The sequence below is a fragment of the Dipodomys spectabilis genome, unplaced genomic scaffold (assembly GCF_019054845.1).
Source record: "Dipodomys spectabilis isolate Male_0828 unplaced genomic scaffold, ASM1905484v1 ptg000105l, whole genome shotgun sequence".
In the NCBI taxonomy this organism is placed as follows: Eukaryota; Metazoa; Chordata; class Mammalia; order Rodentia; family Heteromyidae; genus Dipodomys; species Dipodomys spectabilis.
In genome coordinates this window covers 3,185,795-3,201,267 of record NW_024870782.1, presented here as the reverse complement: position 1 = coordinate 3,201,267, position 15,473 = coordinate 3,185,795, and the positions used below count along the sequence as shown (strand labels likewise).

Below are 15,473 nucleotides of genomic sequence, written 5' to 3'. Positions count from 1 at the left end.
ATGACTTTCATAAAACGCAGGTGCACAGATTTGGGTCTTCTGTCATTTGCTAAACGTTTCTTCCAGAAAAGGTTATCAATTACTTATAAGTGATGCATAATTCCTAGGTATTCCATTTATCACATACACTTTTTTATTGAGTTATCTCTGCAAAACTAAAATAAACAGATCAAAAAAAGTCAAAATAAACAGAAATCAAATCTTTGTTCTAAAAGCTGTACTTTACAAATAGTTTTTAGCCAACACCAAAAACATCTTTTCAGGTATTCTGCAATTTGTGTGAAGTATTTTTAACAATAGTTTTTTTTTTGTTGACATGTAATTTACATGCCACATATTATCTCCTTCTATAGTATACATTTTAGTGCTTTGGAAGTGAATTGTAAAAACATAGATTTTCCAAGCCTAATTTTCACTTGCATGTCTTCAAATAGAAATGCTGTAAATTTTAGAACAGACATTAAAATTGATATAAAATTCACTTACAAGAATTTGTCCAGCATACATTCTCTATAGTGTGTCTCTTCAAAATTCGTTTTTGGGGATTATTTCAAAGGTTTTCACACAGACTATTCAAGTGCACTGTCAATGAACTACATTCTATGTCCAAACAAGTTTTTTAATTCTCTTTAATACATACATAGAAGTGTAATGGCTGAATCATATACAATTCTTTTTGACCTTTTGAAGACTTGAAAACTTGCTTGCTAAAATGATTGCAGTATTATACAAATCAATCTACTATGTGGAGTATATCAATTTCTCCACAAATGCATTACTATATTTTGCATCATCTTTTTATATTATGGTCATACTAGTGAGTTCTCATTTTATTTTTTCTTAGAAACTAAAGAGGAGCTTATTTCATATGTTCCTCCTTTTGAGTATTAATTTACATATGTTCTTTAAAGAAATACCCTGTTCGGGAAAAATTATATAGAATTAGAAGATATAAAAGTACTTAAGTCTCGGGATCATTGTAGCATTAACATTGTAGCATTAACCAATATGTGCCCTCTATCTGTTGGATATGTTTTCACTTCTTTCATAGAATTATAAAAGGTTATCAGTTGATATTAACCAGTATATTCTTCTTTTCTTTAGCCAGTAATGCTTTCTATGTTAAATTTTCAGAAACCTTTACTGATCCAATGTTATGAATTTTTACATTTATGTTTTATAGGTTTTTACATCTCACATTTAGTTTGATAATCATATTTTATTTTAAAATTTTGTATAAGGTTTGAGGAAGTATTCTAAGCTCATTCTTTAAATCTAGAGAGGCAATAGTGCCAATACACCCATTTAAGATTCTATTTTTATTTCATAAAGTCATGTCATCCTCTTCAACATCTGTTAACCATAAAACTAAGAATATATTTTTGATAAATCTGGTACATTCTTCTATGTGTCTGTTCTTATAGTAGAGCAATGTTGTCTTCACTACTAAACATGGTAATAAGATTCAAATCTAGTATGAGAGCTCAAGCTACACCATTTTACAAAATTGTTCGGACTGACCTGTATTCCTTGAATTTACCTACAAGTTTATTGAGCAGGTGAACCAATATTCTACAGAGTTATCGAGATGTTTGATAGTCATTCATATTTTGTACTTTGAGAAAACACACGATCCCAGATATTACATATAGTAAAATGTCTTAAGAGAATGCTTGAAACAACTAAAATTAATTTAGGATTGTGTTAAAATTTAGATAACACTATAGCACAATAAACCTGAATGATAATGACTTGAGCTGTACTAGAGAGGAGAGTGAGAGGGGGTAGAATAGAATGATGGACCGCATAGAGCTGTATGTCATTGGTTTTGTGATTCAAAAAACAGAAAGTCTTCAGAGAAGAGAAGGAGGAAAATAATTAAAGTGTCCTGAATCAAGGTTCTTTTTAATTCACCTAATAGTGTGGACTGAGAGTCAGAGAAGATGGGAAAAATAAAATAGAAAATAAAGCATTGTATAGACCTGTTACAATGGAAAGAAATTGTAATAAGAATATGATAATTAATTACCAAAGAAATAAGAGAAAGAATAGGTAAACTCTAAAGGCAAAAAGAATGAAGAGAGAAAAGAAGCAAAGTAAAACCTTTATCCACAAACGCAAGAGTTTGGAAGTGGAAATATTCTAAATAACATTAAAATAACAATAACAATTGCTAACATGGATAGAATATGGATCACATTCTAGCATATACAATTTTGAAAATACTAGGAATGAAAATTTAGAAGTCATAATTTAAGGCACTATTTACATTACAACCGCACAATATATTTCAGTGGTAAAAAGTTGGTCTAGCATATGTGAAAAAATGTTGTGATATCCCAAGCATTACAAAGTACACACAAAGTATACACACACAAAAACCACATAAACACACATACATACCACATACACACAATTGGATTATTATTATCATATTAAACAAAAGAAATTACCACAACTAGTAAAAGTAATTTAATATAGGAAATCATAATATTGCTTGTACTATTTAAAAGTTTAGTAGAAATAAAATAATCACAATATACTTGGATTCTTATAGATTAAGTTAATTGAAAAATAAGAAATTGAAGACATGAGAACCTTTGCAAACAAGTTTTAAATAATAAACATTTTGAAACATTTATCCTTTTATTTTAACAAAAGATTGATGTTACTGGTGATAATCAGCTGCTCTATATCTCACTAGGAATGGCTATATCTCTAATCATTTCAATCTGGATATTTTTATAATGAGGTCTAAGTTCCTCAGGCTCTCCTGAATTACAAACCCTATTCACAGTTACTACCATAGCTAGAAAATAGAAGCCACAAATCACCATGCCCAGCTCAAACTTTTTTTTAAATTCAAGTAAAAATATTTACAAAAAAGTGACCAAATTATGAAGTCTTTCTTAATAAAGTATGTGCTTCTTGGAAATATAGTAAGTATTTGTTTCCTGGAAAATATGTTTAAAATATAAGAAAATAAATTTATTTAAATTCACCTACCATAAATAAATTCAGGAAATAATTTTAAATATTCAAATCTTAAATATTTTAAAAGCAAAATATATGTCTGAATAATTTACATGTGTTAAAATCAGGCAAAATTAAATTAACTAATCCATTAACAATGAAAAAAGAATTACCCTAAAGAAACAAAAGAAGTTCAAAATTTGAAATTTAGAAAATGGAATGAATTGTACTGTTTAATTGACCTAAATAACTGCAAACCATCTGTATATCAATTTTATAATGAAAATACATGAACAAAGAAAGCAAAAGTACAGTAGTTCTTTGAGTGTACAAATAAAATCATTGGAGAGGATAACAATGTTCCTTCCATAAGAAATGTACTCATTACCTTACTTATGTAACTGTAACCCCTCTGTACATTACCTTCACAATAAAATTAAATTGAAATTAAAAATGAAACAAATAATATACCAATTAAGGATTCTTAAATGCCATTGTTTAAAAACTTTGTAAAATCTGCCCCAAGTACCCAAAGGAAATACTTTGATGATAATATTTAAATACATAAATTGCAGCAGAGAAGCAAAAAGTTTAAAAACTGTTACAAAGTAAAGTAATAAATCAGAATACAATACTATAATAATCATTAGCTGATTTTTTTAAATTTTAATTTTAATTTTTACTGTGAAAATACTGTACAGAGGGATTACAATTATACGGGAACGATAATGAGTATATTTCCTATCAAGCATTGTAGCCTCCTCCTTTGTTTCCCCTTCCCATCTTCTCCCCGTCCCCGCACCCAATCTTCCTCACCCCCCACCAAAGTTGTAAGTTCATTTTTCCAATTAACAACTTGTACATCTAATTGTTGAAATAGATCCACCTGTATACCTATTTAAACGATTTGTTTTTTCCCTTCCCCTCCACAAATTATACCAACCTCAAATACAGTGAAAGCAGGGGTTATACTATGGGAGAGGGACATACAAAGAAACAAAGAAACAATCTTATAAATGTGTTAGAAACAATCACCAGAAAGAAAAAGAAAACATCGAAATACATATCTTGGGGTTCATTTCCATAACATCAACTTATTTGACTTTTTCTACTTGACTCAGACATATACTAGTTATTGCAAATAAGGGTAACCATGGGGCCTAAGTTTCTTTGGGCCTGACTTACTTCACTGAATGTAATTTTTTCCAAGTATTTCCATTTCCTAACAAATGGGGCAATATCATTCTTTCTGATGGAGGCATAGAATTCTATTGGGTATATATACCACATTTTCTTGATCCATTCATCTACAGAGGGACATCTGGGTTGGTTCCATATCTTAGGTAGGGTAAATAAGGCTGCAATAAACATAGTCGTGCTGGTAGCTTTAGTGTGGTCTTGTTTGAGAACATTTGGGTAAACGCCCAAAAGTGGCATTGCTGGGTCATAGTGGAGATCTATGTGGAGTCTTTTGAGGAACCTCCATACTACATTCAAAAGTGGTTGAATAAGTTTACACTCCCAACAACAATGCAGTAATATTCCGTTCTGTCTACATTCCCTCCAGCATCTGTTCATTAGATTTCTTGATTATAGCCATTCTAACTGGGGTGAGGCGATATCTCAATGTCGTTTTGATTTGCATTACTTTTATGGCGAGAGAGGTTGAGCATTTCTTCATTTGTCTATTGGCAATCCTTCTTTCCTCTTCAGAGAAATTTCTCTGTAAGTCTTTAGCCTACTTATTTATTGGGCAGTTGTTCCTTTGAAAATTTGTTGTTGGGGAATTTAATTTTTTTGAGTTCCAGTTATATTTTAGATATGAGACCCTTGTATGTTGTATGGCTAGTGAAGATCTTCTCCCAATCCGTGAGCTTTCTATTGATCTTGCTAGCTATGTCCTTTGCCATGCAGAAGCTCTGCAATTTCATGCAATCCCATTTGTCCAACCTTTCTTTGATGTGTTGTTTCTGGGTCTCTATTAAGAAAATTTCGGCCTGTGCCTAGGAGACCTAAGGTTTGTCCTATTCCAGAATGTCTGGAATAGGTTTGTCCTATTTCAGAATGTCTGCTTTGACTCTGAGGTCTTTGATCCATTCGCAGTTGATTCTGGTGCAGGGTGATATATAAGGATCTAGCTTTAGTTTTCTACAAGTAGTTAACCAATTTAGCCAGCACTATTTACTGAAGAGGCTGTCGTTCTTCCATTCTATTTTTTTAGCTCCCTTATCGAAGATTAGATATCTATAGCTCTGTAGGTTCATTTCTGGTTTTTCAATTCTATACCATTTTTTTTGTGGACCTATTAAGAATGGACTTGCTTTCCTAATTTCAGCCACACTTTTGCCATTGTTGGCATACACAAAAGCCATTGATTGGGCTGGGAAGATGGCTCAGTGGTAAAGTGCTTGCCTTGCATGCCTGAGGCCCTGGGTTCGATTCCTCAGCACCACATAAGCAAAAAGCCGGAGGAGGCGCTGTGGCTCAAGTAGTTGAGCGCTAGCCTTGAGCTGAAGAGCTGAGGGACAGCGCCCAGGCCCAGAGTTCAGACCCCAATGCCGGACTCCAAAAAAAAAGAAAAGAAAAGAAAATCCATTGATTTTTGAGAGTTAATTTTATACTCTGCTAATTTGCCAAAGTTTTGAATCAGCTTGAGTAATTTAGGAGTGGAGTCTGTGTGATTCTTTAAATAAAAGATCATGTCATCTGCAACGAAGGAGAATTTAATTTCTTCTTTCCCTATTTGGATCCATATTATGTTTGAATCTTGTCTCATTGCTGTAGCTAGGCATTCTAATACTAGATTGAAGAGCAGTGGAGTGATTGGACATTCTTGTCTCATTCCTGAGCTAAGTGGAAATGGCTTTAGTTTTTCACCATTAAATACAATGCTGGATGTAGGTTTGTCATATACAGCCTTTATTGAGGAATGTTTCATGGATTCCTAATTTTTTGAGAACCGTCATCATAAAGGGGAGTCGGATCTTGTTAAATACTTTTTCTGCAGCTATTGAAATAACCATGTGGTTCTTATAATTTCTCTTATTGATGTGATGAATTATATTAATAGACTTGCGTATATTGAACCAGCTTTGCTTCCCTGAAATGAATCCTGTTTGATCATAGTGTATGATTTTTGGAGGAAATTTTGAAGTCGATTGGCCAAAATTTTGTTGAGAAGGTTTTCACCAATGTTCATCAAAGAAATGAGTCTATAGTTCTCTTTCTTTGATGAGTCCCTGCCTGGTTTTGGGATGAGAGCTATGATGGCTTCATAGAATGAATTCGGTAGTGAACTTTCTCTTTCAATTTCATTGAAGAGTTGGAGGAGAATTGGTGTGAGCTCTGCTTTGAATGCCTTGTATAATTCTGCAGTAAAACCATCTGGTCTTTGGCTTTTCTTAGATGGGAGGTCTCTTATTGATGTTTCTATTTCAATACTTGATATGGGCCTGTTAAGATGATTTAATTCATCTTGTTTTAGTTTTGGCATGTCAATATTCATTAGGAAAAGGTCCGTTTCTGCCACGTTGTCAAACTTATTAGCATAAAGTTTTGAGAAGTATTCCCTTATAATGTTCTGAATCTTGGTTGTTTCTCTAGTAATGTTTAAATTCTCATCTCTAAGTTTATTTATTTGGGTGTGTTCTCATCTTTTTCTGATAATATTTGCTAAGGGTCTATCAATTTTGTTTTATTGGAAGAACCCACTCTTTGTTTGATTGATTTTTTCTATGTGTTTTTGGATTCTAATTCATTTAATTGATTTAATTTTGGGATTTATATTGCTGCTCTTTTTCAAGGAGGCTCAGATATCTCAATAAATTGTTGGTTTCAGATCTCTCCAATTTGTTGATGTAGGAACTCAGAGCTATAAACATGCCCCTGAGTACTGTCTTTCCTGTGTGCCAGAGGAGCTGGTGATTTGTGTGCTCATTTTTGTTGAATATCATGAACATTTGAATTTCCTTTCTAATCTCTTCCATGACCCACTAGTGATTCAGCAGTGTGCTGTTCAGCCTCCAGGTGTTACCGGACTTTCTTTGGTGGCTTCTGGTGTTGAGTTCTAATTTTATTCCCCTGTGACCAGAGAGAATGCAAGGTATAACTTCAATGTTTCTGAATTTGGACAAGTTTGCTTTGTGGCCTAAAATGTGGTCTATTTTAGAAAATGTTCCATGTGCTGCTGAGAAAAACATGTATTCTGAAGCTGTTGGGTGAAATATTCGGTAGATATCTGTTAAATCTAGTTGATCTATGCAGTTGTTTAGATCTGCGGTTTCTCTGTTGAGTTTTTGCCGAGTTGATCTATCTGGTGAGGAAAGTGATGTGTTAAAGTCCCCAACAATTAATGTCCTTGGATCTATGTGGGATTTGAGCGAAAGTAATGATTCTTGGATAAATTTGGGTGCTCCGTTGTTTGGTGAATAGATATTTAGAATTTTAATCTCCTAGTGAAGGTGAGATCCCTTAATTATTATGTAGCGACCTTCTTTATCTCTTCTTACTAATTTTAATTTGAAATCTATATTATCTGATATTAGGATTACAACTCCCGCCTGTTTATGGAGGTCATCTGCTTGGTAGATTTTGTTCTACCCTTTCACATTGAAAATGAGTTTGTTTTATGGGCAAAATGTGACTCCTGAAGGCAGCAGATAGAAGGATCGTGATTTTTAATCCAGCTAGACAGTCTATGTCGCTTAATTGGAGAGTTAAGTTCGTTAATGTAGAGATAGGACAGAGAGGTATTTGAGAGTTCCTGCCATTTTATCCACTTTCTTGGGGGCTGCGGCAACTGGGTTCTTCCTATGGTTCTTGGATTCTCAGTTTGGGTGCAGTTTCTTGGCCTCTATTGTGGTCTTGTTGGTTTTCTATGTGTAGGACATCTTTAAGAATCTTTTGTAGGGCTGGTGAGGTAGAGATATATTGTTTCAATTTTTCTTTGCTATGGAAGGTGTTTAGTGACCTTAGGTTATGAAGGAGAATAGAGCTGGATACAGTATTCTTGGTTGATAGTTGTTTGTCTTTAGGGCATGGCATACATAATTCCAGGCTCTTCTTGCTTTGATTGTCTCTGCTGAGATATCTGAGGTGATTTCAATTGGTTTCCCTTTATATGTGATTGATCTTTTCTCCTTGACAGATTTAAGGCTGTTTTCTTTGGTCTGAATTGATCCAGTGCGGATTATAATGTGACAATAGGATGTCCTGTTCTTGTCTGGCCTATTTGGAGTTCTAAAAGCTTCTTGTATCTGAATAGTCCTAACTTTTTTGCATATATGGGAAGTTCTCTGCTAGAATGCTATGAAACAAATTTCCTAGACCATTGACTTCGGTCTCTAAGTGCTCCTCTACACCCATTGTCCTCAGATTAGGCCTTCTGATGGTGTCTTCCAAGTGTTGAATAGATCTATCATATTTCTTGGATTTGTCTTGGATGGATGTATGTTCTTTCTCTGTAATATCTAGGCTGTCTTCAATCCCCGAGATTTGATCTTCTACGTGGTCTAACCTACTGTCAAGACTTTCTATATTGTTTTTATTTCTTTTCTTTCTAGTTGGTTGGCTTTGATGGCTTCAAATTCTTTGTTTGAGTTTTATTTTAGATCTTGTATGAAATTCTTTACTTCCTTAATTTGTTGTTCAGTGTTTATTCTCAAATCACCTAGTTGATTGGTTATGGTTATGGTTTCCTTGGACTCCCATTCCTTCTGTTGGTTTGCATTCAGCATTCCCTTTGTGGACTTCCTGAGTTCTTTCAGCTCTCTATTTATGGATTCCATGATTGCCTTTAGTGATTTTTGTGTATTCTCATCCTGCTCTCTCAATTTCTGTATTACTCTTTGATTAGCTTCCTCAAGTTACGTGATTCCTGTTGCTCTCTTTGTGTATTTTTAGCCTGCTCATGCTATTCCTGACATTTTCTTTGTCTGTTCTCAGCCAGCTCCCCCAATTCCTGTCTATCTCTTTGACTGGTCTGAACCTGCTCATGCCATTCCTTTATTTCTCTTTGAGTGTTCTCAAGCTGCTCACACAATTCTTATATCAATCTTTGAGTACCTTCTTCACGCCCATGATATTCCTTTATTGAACTTTGGTTTGCCTCATCTCTCTCCCTATCATGCTCATACAGAGTCCTTTGCAGGTTTTCAATCTTTTCATTTACCATGTTTACCAGTAGTGTTTGTAGAGCTTTTTGGGAACTGTCCAATGGATTATTCATTATCTGTTCTGTCCCCTGAGTATCATGAGTGGGAGTAGGATACCCGGACTTGCCATTTTTCTTGTGTTTTTATGGCTTGTCCTGCCCATTTGGGATGAAAGTAACACCAGTTTTGTGTTAGAACACTGTCTTAAGGTAAGCATCAAACAAAGTCTGTAGTTGCAGCGTTAAAAGTCTGAAGATACACTCTAGTTCAACAGATATATCTATTCAACATCTAACAACTATGTATTAATGGGCTACGAACTGCAAAGAAGAATTTGGCAAACCTGAAATTATCAGGGTTAGGGAGAGATGTGGGTAAAAATAGGAATACAGGGATGTGGAAAGGCAGAGGGTGCGTTAAGTAAGTCCTAATCTCAAAGTGGGAAATTGGTTGAATAGAATGTTAGTAGAGAGAGAGAAAAAAAGATAAAAGAAAGAAAAAATGAGACAAGAAAAAATAGAAGAACAAATATTAAACATTAAAAAGAGAAACACTTAAAAACTTAAAAATTATGCAAAATACAAAAATAATATTCAAAGAAGAATTTGTATAGGATAAGATAAGGGTAGGATAGAAAGGAGATATGAAAAAGTTAAAAATAGAAATGCTTAAAATATTATATAGATATAAAGAAGTAGTACTGGTATTAAGGAATTTAAGTCTAAAAGGTTTTGAATTGAGTAATAAATTCCTGGATTAAGTGTGCACACAATGGGTGATAAGGTCTAATAATCGACTATGGGTATATCTGAGGAGGAGCAGAATAGCAATTAAGTCATGTAAAGAAGAACAAAAGAGAAGAAAAGGTGAAAAGAATGAGAAGGAAAGAAAAAAAGGATCAAAAGGTCAGTAGAGCTAAACAAAAAAATTTATAAAAAGAGAAAAGAAAAAAAAAACAAGTAAAAAAGCACACACACTTATACCATGAAAATAAAAATTACAAGAGGAAGAAAAAATTTTAATAGAAAACAATTTTTTTTTAAAAATGTTAAAAATTAAAAATTTAAAAAAAGGTTTTGGAAATTTTTTTTATAAAAAACTAATAAAGAGTTCTTTGATTTTTTTTGGGGGGGATGGGAGGATCCTGTATCTCCCTTGTGTCATTAACCAGTCTCTAGTTGGAGTCTGGTCTGTTTGTGGTGTTTGATTTTACTGTGGCTTGCTTGGTTTCTAAAGTCGGTAGTTTGAGCAGGCAGAAAAATGCTCTGCTTTACCTAGGGTTTTGTACTCCTCCTCCTATGCTGGTTCAATGGCAGGGAGATCTGCTGTGAGTATCACAAAAGTGGGAGATGGCTGTTTCCTCTAGTTTGGAGATGCTGTAATGAGGCTAGGTTCTGGATAGAGTTGAGGCCTTTCAGCAAACAGTAGCTTTTCCCTGAGGGACTAGCTTGTGAGACACTCACAGGGCCCAGCCTGGAGCCTTTCTCAGGGTTTAAGTTTACTGAATTTCAATTGTTTGTCAAGGCTGCTGTAGGGAGGGGCAGCCTCTGGCTCTGCTTATCCAGTGAAGAAATCCACTCCTTGGGCTGGCGGAGCTTGCTCGGCCCAGGCTGGGTGACTTTTCGCTGGGTGGAGCTGAGTCTAGCAGGTCAGGTTAGGTTCCTGTGACGTGCTAAATGACTCTTGTTTTCTTCCAAGGCCTGAGTTGGAGCTACCAACTCAGCCTGGCCTTTGTTAGTATCAAAGATGGAGATCTCTGGTAGTGGGCGGAAGGGGTGGCCTTCCCTCTTTTGCTCCCTGAGAAAGAATGAGGATGTCAGGCTTCTACTCACACCGAGTCTTGGTTCCTGGGTTGTCCCTTGTCTGTGGACTGCAGGATGAAGATGTCTGCTTCTTGTCAGTTCTTGCTGGGTTGAGTAGAATTCGCTCACCCGCATCCAAATTCACTTACATTCTTTTATTCTATTTCATTTACTTTCAAAAAAACTTGGTTTTCATAAAATGATGCATAAAAAAGCCTATATACCCACTTACATCTTCAGATCTTAACAATATTTATTTCAGAAATGTCTTTAACTCTATAGTCAATGAACTGAAATAATACTAAAATATTCAAAGGCTTTTCAGAATTTGCAAGACTCACTCTGGGTTGTTATTTATATTGGAAAAGATATTCGAAAAGCCTTATTTGTTAGAATTGTGATAGTTACTCCCACAAAAGAGCCATTAGTGAAGATCCCATTGCATGTACAAAACAACTTCAAATGCATCCACAATCTGGAGGTGACACATGCTTTTTGTTTGTTTGCTTTTGAAAGGTATATCTAACAATCATATCCACAATACTGATTTTCCGTCAATATGATGGGATATTCAAACCTAATAAATACAGGATTGATTATCTTAGTGAGAATAGATATGATGTTACAAAGAAAATTATTTTCAATAGAAATCCAGAAAGACTTTATCCACCTTGTGTTTCACAGGAATAACCAGAGAGTAATGCCTGTTTGGTCAAGTCAGTCAAACTCACTCCATGAGTATATCTTAAAAGTATAAGCAATTTAAGAGGTCAAATACATATTTTGTACTGACAGTCATCTTACAGCAATAACTTATTACCTAATTATATCTGTATCTTCTTACCTATCATATAATAAGAGCTGAAAGTGCTCTCTTTTATCTAACTAAATGTTGTATATGCTTTGATTATGATGATGTTATTATTTGACAAATAAAATGTACAGAAGGGTGGCTCCAAAGAAATGACATGAAAGAACACTGATAAATAAATACATTGCAACACAGTTAGTTCTTTTCAGCCTCACCCTGTCCACATTGGAAAGCAACATTGCAACAGCACATGCACACATATACACATACACACATGTGTGCACATGTACACACATATGCTTACATGCTAAATTCAGGGTTTAGTACAAATAAAATATTAGTGATTAGGACAAACGTTAATTTGCCTTATTACAAAGTAATACACAATCCAGTCACCATGGGTGTTACATTTTACTTGCTTCACCACACGTGACCACTTAATTTATTTTAATTAATTAATTAATTAATTCATTTATTTGGTGCTAATACTAGGCTTGAACTCAGGGCCTGGCTCTGTCCCAGAATTTGTTGTTATTTTGTTTTAGTTTTCTCAAGCCTAGAATTTTACTGCTTGTCCAACAGCTCCATTTCTAGCTTTTGCAGGTTACTTTCAAATCAGAATTTAATGGACCTTTTTTTTTTTTTGCTTGGTATGGTTTCAAACCACAATCCTCAGATTTCATCTTTCTGATTAGCTAAGATAAACACATGAGCCACCAGTGTGGCGTCTAGATTTTCCTCTATAGCTATCTAATGCACATACTTAGATAGTAATTTAAAACTTAGAGTATAGAAGCAAGTTGTACAGTGATGACATTGTCCTGTCAGAAATTTAAGCTAGTAAATTTCTTCTTAAAACCATAAACAAAAATACCATGATATAATATAAGATAACTCACTATTGAACATATGAGTTTTAAGAGCTTTCTAATAGATCCATTATTTGTTACCCAACATCTGTATAATGCAGTAGTAAAATAGAAGTCCTTTGTAGGAATGCTTAATTACCTTGTTTTTAAAGACACTTGTATTCATCTAAAAAAGTAGGCCTCTCTATTGTCTTCATGTGATTTTGATGTGGTTAATGAGAAGTCAAAGTGTATTACTAATCCTTTGCTATCAATTACATCTCACCTTTTCTTCTTGGAACATATAATGATAAAAGCAATAGTTCAGAATAAGCAAACAATATTTCAGATTCACACTTCCAGTGCAAGTGGATCACCAGTAATTAATCCTTGATACCATTTTCCACAAAGTTTTGTCCCAGAGACAATCGGCCTGCCTTCTCTGGCTGCTTTCCTAGCCTGGACCTATTCCTTCACTCTACAGGAAAAGTGTGATACAACTGATTTCAGTCAGATCTGTTACTAGAATTATCAGGGATTTAGATTCTTGTCTGTAATTTGGTAAAAGCTATATCTCTTTACGTAGGCTATTAAAATTTATGTACTAATTTCAATAAATACATAAATTCTATTTTTAAAAAATAAAATTGTTTGCTCTATAAATTGATCAGAGGCATGGATTTTGTGGCTAGCTAGGTGATTGCACATCTGTCTTTCACTTCCTCTCTCCCTTTCACGGTTCTCATAGATAATATGACTGATCCATAATTATCCTAATTTATTTTGCTTTTATATTTTTGGTTGCATCATTTCACTTTCTGCTCTGCCATTTCCCAAATCATTTACATAGAAGGCATTATTTCATATTTTCTCATTCCTAGAATAGCTGCACATGAAGACACCACTGGTCCTCATTTTCAGTCTGTACCTTTGAATATGGAGGAAAACCTTTCCTCTGCTCTCTATCAATTCCCTACTCACCAGTTAGAATAATTTCGAATAGTAAAAATGGAAAAAGTGAAAAAAAATCATGGTGAAATAACAGATGTAGAAAATTCACTGGATTTTTCTGACCAGTTCAACCAACGTGAACTATTGGGGAATACATATACACCCCATTCCCACTGGTACTCATTGTCTCTGGTTAGGCAATTCTGATGAAGACAAGGAACAAGATGAAAAAGTGAGGAATGATATCATTTGTAAAAAAAATGGAGAAGTATTCAAGCAAATTTTTCTGTGGGCTGCTGAAAATAATTGGCTTACTACAGTACAGAGACTACTTTCCAAAAAGGACATTCATGTGAATACTAGGGATGATGATGAGTATACCTCTCTTCATCGGGAAGCCTAAGTGGACACTTTGACATTGTCCATGTGTTGGTGGCTCAAGGCAGATATTCATGCAATAACTGTGAATGGCTGGACACCCCTGCACAGTGCTGATATGTGGAATAATACCAGAGTGGCTTCCTTCTTAGTTCATCATGATGCAGATACCAATGCCCAAACTAAAGTCCTCTTGACCCCCTTGCATCTTGCTGCTTGGAATAGAAATAGCAAAGATATGCTGGATCTCCTTCTATTGAACCATATATGAAACCAGGTCTGAAGAACTTGGAAGAAATTGCATTTGATGTTGCCAAAAGGATAAATATGTATCACTACCTCTTTGAAGTTGTGGAAGGCTGTAAAAATTGTTCTCCTAAATCATAATGGTTTGGTTAAGTTTCTTAAATTTCAAAAATGCCAATCCATCTTTGTGTCCATACAAAATATTTTCACAATACAAAGCAACTGCAATATCTTACTTTAAAAATTCATGGATTCCATCGTATTTTTCAAGTGAATTGCCTGACTTTGATGTCAAAATGTATTCAAGATTTGTTTGTATACATCTATAATGATTTCTGCTGGGTTTGTGATTATTTAAATCAGAAATCATTTTAACTTATCTGTTGAAATGAGTAGTACAAAAACTAAAGATATTTCTGGTGCTTGTATGAAAAAATTATATTTTAAAATAATCTGTATTTTGTTTGTATAATGTCCATAATGTGTTTCATTTGTTCCTGGATATAATACTTTGAATTCTACATTGTTTTATAATATATAGGTTCACGATTAAATGTGTTATTTCAGATAGCATTCCATATAGAAACAGTTTAAGATTCCTTTTTTTCCTAGGTCCTTATAGTATTTTATTTCTTTGGGATAAAATGACAATGATATCTAATTTGAAAAGTTTTGTAAAGATTATGCTATGTAAAGGTTTTTCTAAGTTGAGGATTTAGTACACTGATGTCAAACCAACTTTCAGTTCAATGAATTACATTTATTGTTACATTTGTATTTTTGTAATTAATTTTTAATAACTGTTTTTAATTTCTTGCATCTGAAGAATGACAAATATGGAATACTTAAATTTTCATATCATCCTTGTGCAAGTGCCATGTTAATCTCTATATTGTAATTTGGGTAAACGTGCTGCTGAAGCATGTAGTATCCTGTAAATTTAAGTAGTTAATGATGCAGTCTTTATACAGGCATATATCCTTGGTTGACTGTTTGTAACTAGGAAACCTTATTGTTCCTAAAAATGCTATTTATCTTACTTCTCTAAAATTCTGGGTAGATTGGAAAAAACTTATATTGTTTGGTCAAATGCTCACATTTGCAATTTTTTGTCAATGACAATTTTAAGTATTTTTCATTTTAAATTTGATCATACTTTGAAGTCTTTATAGCTAGGTCCAAAGGTGATGGCTTTACAAGTAATTATTTATCAACTGAGTTAGCTTTGTGGAGCTAATGGATTCAAATTAAACCTTGCTTAAGAGCTACTTCTAAACTTCTGTAGCTTAAAATTTCCTAAATGAGGTCTTAC

At 33.9% G+C, this 15,473-nt stretch overlaps 1 pseudogene; it reads right to left on the bottom strand.

Moving 5' to 3' along the window:
• Window positions 1-14,991: 14,991 nt before the first annotated feature.
• Window positions 14,992-15,085, bottom strand: LOC122114096 (annotated as a pseudogene).
• Between the last annotated feature and the right edge of the window lie 388 nt (window positions 15,086-15,473).